Here is a 7,942-nt window from a genome sequence, read left to right as displayed (position 1 = left end):
GCTTTGATTTACTTTTGTGACTTCCCTATCTGGGTTGATATCTGGTTGCTCTGTCCTGTGTTCTAGTCTTGGGTTGTTATCTGATGTTACTGATTTTCTAACTGGAGGACTCCCTTTAGTATTTCTTGTAATTTTTGTTTGGTTTTTGCAAATTCCCTAAACTTCTTTTTATCTGGAAATGACCTAATTTTGCCATCATATTTGAGAGACAGTTTTGCTGGATATATAATTCTTGGTTGGCAATTTTTTTCCTTCAAGGCTTTATATGTCATCCCATTGCTTTCTTGTGTGGATGGTTTCTACTGAGTAGTCCGAGCTTATTGTAATTGACTCTGCTTTGTAGATGACTTTTTGTTTATCCCTAGCCACTCTTAAAATTCTCTCTTTATCTGTGGTTTTGGCTAATTTGATTATAATATGTCTCGGTGACTTTCTTTTGGGATCTTCTTTATGTGGAGTTCAATGAGCATCTTGGATAGATATCTTGTCATCTTTCACGATATCAGGGAAGTTTTCTGCCAACAAATCTTCAACGATTCTCTCTGTATTTTCATTATCCCCACCCTCCTTATTCTGGTACTCCAATCACTCATATGTTATTCCTCTTGATATAATTCTACATAATTCTTAGGGTTTCTTCTTTTTTTTAAATCCTTTTATCTGATTTTTCCTCAAATAAGTTGGTGTCCAGTGCTTTATCTTCAATATCACTAATTCTGACTTCTATTGCCTCAATTCTGTTCCTATGACTTTCTATTGAGTTGTCTAATTCTATAATTTTATTGTTAGTCTTCTGGATTTCTGATTGCTGCCTCTCTATGGATTCTTGCAGCCTGTTATGTTTGTCTTTATGCTCCTCTCTAATCTTTTTAGTTTCCTGTATTGTGTGTTCTGTGTTTTGCTTAATGTCCTTCCTAATTTCTTGAAGAGTTCTGTATATTAATCTTTTGTATTCTGCCTCTGGTAATTCCAAGAAATTTTCCTCTTCTGGAAAATTTCTAGATTCTTTATTTTGGGAGCTTGCTGAAGTCATCATGGATTGCCTGTTTATTTGATTTGTCTCCGAGACATCAATAAGTTATTATATTTATTGACTTGATGTTTGCTTACTGTGTCCTAGCTTCTTGTTTTGTTTTGATCTGCCCATATAGGCTGCTTGTATGAGCTAGTTTGATTATTGCTATCTTTGAAGCTCTAATGTCCTGTCAGCAGGTGGTTCGATCTGTTACTAGGTATGTGAGCTCAGGAGTCTTCCCACTCCTCCTGTATGGATTCAGCTAAGGTGTCCGGGTAGATAATCACCAAGTGGGTGGTGTAGGCTCTCACTTACAGTCCTAGACAGGCATGGGTGATTGGTATAGCACAGGCATCTGGCTGCAGCAAGGGGACACACTCTGAGCAAGGTAGAGGGCTGAATGCTGCCCCTGAGTGTCTAGGAGGAAGACATGTCCCTGTTCCCTAGAGTGCATAGGTGGGTGGGTTTTGCACCCGGAATATGAGTGACTAATGCTGTTGGCTGTAAGGATTTGAGGGCAGTTCTTATTTATGGCCCCCTATCACAGGTGGCTAGGTGGCATAGGTGGAGCTGCCAGTCCTCAGGCCCCTGATGTGAGTAGGTGAAGACCCTGTTTAATGGGCAGAGCAGTGTCAAATGTCAAGAGCCTGCCACTTCACAGCTGAAACAGTTGAAGTTAGAGTTCCAGTATATACCCTGTTGGACTGTGGTAATGAGGGCCTATGCTGTTGAGATGGGCCCATACAAGTCTATGCAGGAGGAAAGGCACTCAAAGACCATGGATCCCTTATGCCTGTGCCTAGGCAAAGGGTCTGTGCCTACCCTGAGTTCCTGGCTTAGGGGAACTGGCAGTTTATTTTTTCCCGGTTTGTTAATTTGTTCTTTCTCCAAGGCAGGAAGAATGGCTCAGGGCATGTGACGGATCTTACTTTTGGCCCAGGGAAGTCGGCAATTGCTGCAGCCAGTCTGGGACCCAGTGCAGAGTAGGGAGCAGGGAGGTAAATTGGAGAAAGATTTTTCCCTAAAGGGGATGTTTTTTATCCATGCAGTAGGCCGTACACAATTGCTTATCTTTCACCGGATCGAAGGCTGCTTCTCACTGGTTCTGGGTGGCCATGTAGACTCTCTGGCGCTGGGTCTTTCCTGGTGCAGAAAATGTTCCTCCCAAGCATGCTTCTTGCCTGCCTTACCGCTCACCCCCAAGCTGATCAGGCTTGAAGGGCTCACACTCCCACCTGGTCAGGTCAGGCAACTCCTTGCTGCTTCCGAACTGTCTTTTCCTCCCCCTGCCACTCTGTCCAGTTCCTCAACTCTGACTTTCATGTTCTGGGCTCCCAGATTGCCATATATAATGAATCACTCATTTTTTTGGGTCTTTGTCATAAGAGGGTCCACCAGAAGCATCTGACTACTTCGCTATCTTGGCCCCGCTTCCCTAGTAAGTTCTTCTTTAGTTTGAGCTTAAATCTCCATTACTATATATCCTACTTGCTGGTATAGTTCTGTTTAATGACAGTGCTTTATAGTTTCAGAGCATTTGACAGTTTCACAATGTTCTTTTATGTCATCACATTAGGATTTACCGAGCTTGGCTCTATGGTTTCCCTTAGTCACCTTCAGTTCTTCCATGGCTTTGTAATAGATTAGAATCAAGATAGGGATGGCTTAAAACAGTTACAGTATGCTTAAGCTGCAGTTGTCAATAAAGAAGGAAACAAGAAATATTATCCAGAAAATCACAGCCATCTGAAGCTATTCAGTGTAGGGGAAAAGTGCAGACTCTCAAATTTTAATTATACTAGTTTATTTCTGTGCAGTATAATAATTGATGAGCATAATAATGACCCTCCTTAATAAAACATTAAATTATAATATGTATATTCCATTTTCTAACGTATAGGCTTTTGTTTTTTTAAGGGTAAGGTTGAATAATAAAATAGTTGAGTGTAATATAAGGTGAAAGCTCAGTAAAATGTAAATGCCAGATGAACAGAGCTGTCCTGGATGTGGTCAGTGAGGATTAAAACCGTAACTATATCTGCCTAACTTGACATCCCTAATCACAGGAGAAGCTGCTACAGAATTTTAGTTACACCCTTAGAAGGTGAAGAAATCAAAGCATAGATTTTTTTTTTTTTTCTTGCAGAAACTACCCATCAAAGTATTTAAAGGATAGGTTGGGTTCATTAAGGGGAAATCACTCATATAGAAAATTGCAATCATTTACAGTTCTAGATAAATAAGGTTTTACTTTGCTATTTTAAGTAAGAAATCATCTCAAATGCCATTTTTAATTTTTATAAAGCAATTCTATTGACATTCACAGAAGTATAAGTTCCATGGGAAAAACTTACATAAAATTGCTTTATCTCCGCACTTTATAGAACATTCTTCCTGTGCATTGTATATCCTCACCTGAGAAGCACACATTACCAATCTTTTGAAACCCATTGTCAGCTAATATCAAAACATTTTCGCCTAGTTACTAGCTTTTAAATGCCTCTTTCTAACCATGCACTCAAAATCAAATCTAATAAATATTGATTTTCAAGCATAAGAACAAAGAATTAAGTAGTGACTTAAAAAGTTACAAACTAAAATTGAGTGATACCAATGTAGACTGAAAAAGAAAAATTTAATTCATAGATACATAACCTTAGGGCCTTTAAAGAACTCTAGTAACTCAGCATGATACATACATAAGTTTTACAAACATAATTTCTCTTTTTTTTATTACCTAGGAGCATTAGGATATACTTTCTTGACTGTAATAATTGCTTGCAGTTAATTACAAATGAAACAGAAGTGCTGGTAATATTAGAGACATGTACCCTGCATAAAACTGGAAATTACTGCTATTACTCTTAGTTGCTAGAGAATATTAAGTCATAGATGCTAATTAGCAGTTCATAGCCCTCCTACAGGGGGGAAATCTCATTAATATATGAAACTGTCTTGGTAGCCAAATCCACCACTCATGTCATTCTGACCATTTTTTTTTTAGCAATTATAAGGTATAAGAAAACTGGAGATTTACATTTTTGTGAGGAGGAAGTCATGAACGTTAAACTATACAATCTCGTATTTACTCACTAGCCCAAGAAAAACAACCATATCACACTTTAAGCCTCACAGTCAATGTGCAGAAACTGAACATAAACAAAAAGACAAAAGTTTTAATCAACAAAATGCAGAAACAATAGCATCTCCCATTAAATACCCATTCCCAAACAAAAATAGGGAAAAAAGTATATGTGGGGTAAGTAGAGGAGAAATTAGAAAGGTTCTGAGACCATTCCAATGTGTAATTTATCATTATCATCAGGGCTGATTTTGTGTTTTTTATATATATATATATAAATTATATATATAAAATATGCGAGAGAAAGATGTGGCAGTCTGCTTCTATAAAGATTTACAGCCTTGGCAACCCTATGAGGCAGTTCTACTCTGTCCTACAGCATTGCTGGGAGTCAGAATTGACTTAATGGCAGTGGGTTTTGAGGTATATATACAATATATAATTTGAGCTAGTTCCCTCAAAACACCAACTGGGATTTTTCTGCTATTTTATTTTATTTTTTTAAATGAATTTTAATGCTGTGATTTATTAAACATTTTTCATCTCCTCCAATACACATTTTACTTTTACTAAACACATACTCATCTGGAGAGAGGCTGTATTGAAAGAAAAAGGAGGATGTTAAAAAATCTAACCTGAATTTAGTTTCTTCTACTAAAGCAAAAGAAATTAGATAATGCATAAATCCTGGCTGCTTAATCAAAGTAGATTTTATATTGAAATATAAATGGTATTTGTATTGTATTAAGAATATGAAAGCCTTTATACTTTTATTCTGGGACACGTGTGTATGCAGCCCCAAATACACACACAAACACTAGTGACCTAGAAAAGTTCCTTAACGAGTGGGACAAGGAATAGAGAAATAAGTCAGAAGCTCAGGAATATATGCGTTCTTTGTTTTTAAAAGGGCATATTCATTTCTTCTCAGTGTAATGACATGGCCCGCTTTTAATGGGGCTCTTTTCTTTTCCCAGAAATGGCACATCCATTTTCACCTGTAGAAGTAAAATTAAAGGAGCAATAACTTGTGAAAATTGGAAGAGTAAATCTTTTCTGTATAGTATCAGAGGTTCCATGTGATACTACTAAAGAAAATGTCTTTGCCGTCTTCCTAAGCTTTTGTCAAGCCTTAAGCACAGGTTAGAATCTAATATAAAAGAACTCTGAGTTCATTAAGCAAAGGAGAGAAAGAACTGGAAGTTTAGTGAGGAATATCCTGAGGGGAATCAGGAGAAGATGGAGTTGGGAAGTAGGGAAGAGCTAATAGCATCCTGTTTTAATCTGCACACTTCAGGTTTATAAGAAGAAGATTGTTTTCTCTGTTGTCTTGAACCCGATCAAAACTAGATGTTATGAGCAGTCTCAGTTCCACATATTCTGACCCTTTGTTACCAGGAAAGCACTCTAACTTGCTGGACCACGTGCCACAATTTTTACGTTTGAAAATATGCCACCTTTGCCGTAATATGTACAGTTCAGCTGTGAACATCTACTGCTAAAATAAGGTTAACACTGCAATTTCATTTTGTTTTATTAAATATTAACACATGCTAATTAAAAAATCATTAGAAAATTCAGTAAGAAAGAAAATAACTCAACATCTGTTATAGATACAATTATATGATATTCTGTTAATATTTTATCTATATATCTAGCTATTTATAAACAACTATTTCCATACCTAATATTTGCAGAATAATTTGTAGAATAAATATAGTTCAAAGGCCTTCAAATTTTGGTCTTCACAATAGCTCAGTAAGGAAAAATCCTGTAAGATTGTGCATGGTGTGCCTGTGTCTTATTTATTATGTTCCCACTACCAATTGCCCCACCTGTTCTATCAAAAGAAGAGGTTAATTACATTTCTGTGAAGCTATCCAGTGGAAGGCTACTTTTCTCGCACTAAATCAGAGTAAGAGTAAATTAGAGGTTTTCAGAACTTCACGGTTTTGATTGATGAATTCATTAATTCACCTTTTCAAAGTGAAGACTTATGTTTTAAATATTTTATGTACAATTTGCGTATTGGCATTTTTAAGGGCTTTTTTTAAAAAAAATTAGACAGTGCTTAAGAGAAAGGTCAAGCTGATCACCTTGGAGCCTGGACGCCTTTGTAATGCACAGAGCAAGAAGCAGGATTCAATCTCCTCTGTCTTTCTCTTGCCTGAAAAATAGTCTTTTCTTGGATATATCCATGGGCTCCTTGTATTGTTACTTTAGAACAAGAACAAAGATGGTTAATGAAACATTACTATTTAATTTCCCAAAGCATGATTCTCTTTTCATTAGGGTAGGTACGAGCACAATTCAACAGAGGTTTGACTCTCACTTCTGCTTTCGTATTAACGTTAGCTAATATCTGGTGATGGCATTGCCATCCTCCATAGAACAACATTTCCATCCTAGTTCAATGCACTTTAAACTATCCTACATCCAGTCACTGATGCACAGACATCTCTCTACACTCAAGACAACTGAACATTTACCTGTAGACTCTGTTTACAGCAGAGACTGCCAGTCTATTGAACAAACTACTTTTGATTTAAGGCAACATGCATCATTCGCATACAGATAATGTGACATCAGAGAAGTAGTAAAAGCAAAAAACAGGGCTCTATAAATAGTACCACTGCTTCTTCTCTCACCAAAGCTTCTGATGTAGTACTATATATTTTCTCCTCCTGTATAACACCCTTTAACTTATTTTGGCTACTGTTGAGAATTCATGTAGAAATTAAGCATTTACAAAATGTTTGTTCAGTTTTTTCTCCCAGTTACCTATAATTAAGACTGCATTTTTAAAAATAAAGATAAATAGAGATGGACAAACAATGTAATTAGTTAATGGTCCACAAAACGACCATTTCGTCTTCCGTCTAAGATCATATGAGGTAGACATTACTGAGTATGCAGATACATATCTTTGTACAAGTTGCAGGATAAGTCACGTAAAGCAGGCTTTCTTTCAAAACATCTTAGCAATAGAAGAGTTGTCTTATTTTTAATGCCCCACCTGCTTAATGCTATCGAAACCAAAATTGATTCACACATGCAGAATATTAAGCAGGGATCTAGCATAATGACTGAGGGCTTTCAAGACGTAGTAGTAAGAATTATTAATGATAAATGGAGTTTCATCCTTATTAAAATCAAAGGCAATATTTATGCCTTTCCCTGTTGGTGAGTCCAGCCCATTGCTGCAGACAACAGCATGTTCCTGGCCTCATTCTCAGTCCTTAATTTATACTTGAAAAATATGTACATGTTGAGCCAGATGCTTCCAGTGCCTAAGGTAACTCTTGTGATAAATTAGGCACTTCAGGAAACAGAATTAACTCTTTCACTAAGAGTTCTGCGTATAGGCCAACTCCAAATGAAATAAATGCAGGATCTGTTTTGTTGTATATATTTTACAATAATGTTTTTAGGAAGACAGTGGGAGTTTATCATAATGTTATATTCAATGATCTTTTTAAGGCTTAAAATATTTTATTTACAAAAACTTTTTTCCAAATAACTCTTTGGGAATTTGTCAAATTGGGTAAAGCTACGTACTTCTAACATGAAGAATATTCTTTAGTGTCCTGGAAAAAAATATGACTCTCAAATGTGCCCCATAATGTTTTTAACTCATGATGTTAATGTGCATTCAGATAAGGCACTAAGAGGCTGATTATAATTGTCAATGGAGTGTTTGGGCAAACTCTTACCTGTCTCACCAACAGGGTTGACTTCCTCTTAATTCAGAAAAACTGAATTACGGTATTATTGAAAACGTTTCATTTCTATTTCATATTCAAAAGCTGGAGATAGTCCTTTATTTCTTTCATGTTGTCTTTCTT

The sequence above is a fragment of the Trichechus manatus genome, unplaced genomic scaffold, assembly GCF_000243295.1.
Source record: "Trichechus manatus latirostris isolate Lorelei unplaced genomic scaffold, TriManLat1.0 scaffold00009, whole genome shotgun sequence".
NCBI classification, from domain to species: Eukaryota; Metazoa; Chordata; class Mammalia; order Sirenia; family Trichechidae; genus Trichechus; species Trichechus manatus.
The sequence above is the reverse complement of the archived record's forward strand: the minus strand, read 5'-3'. Positions refer to the sequence as shown.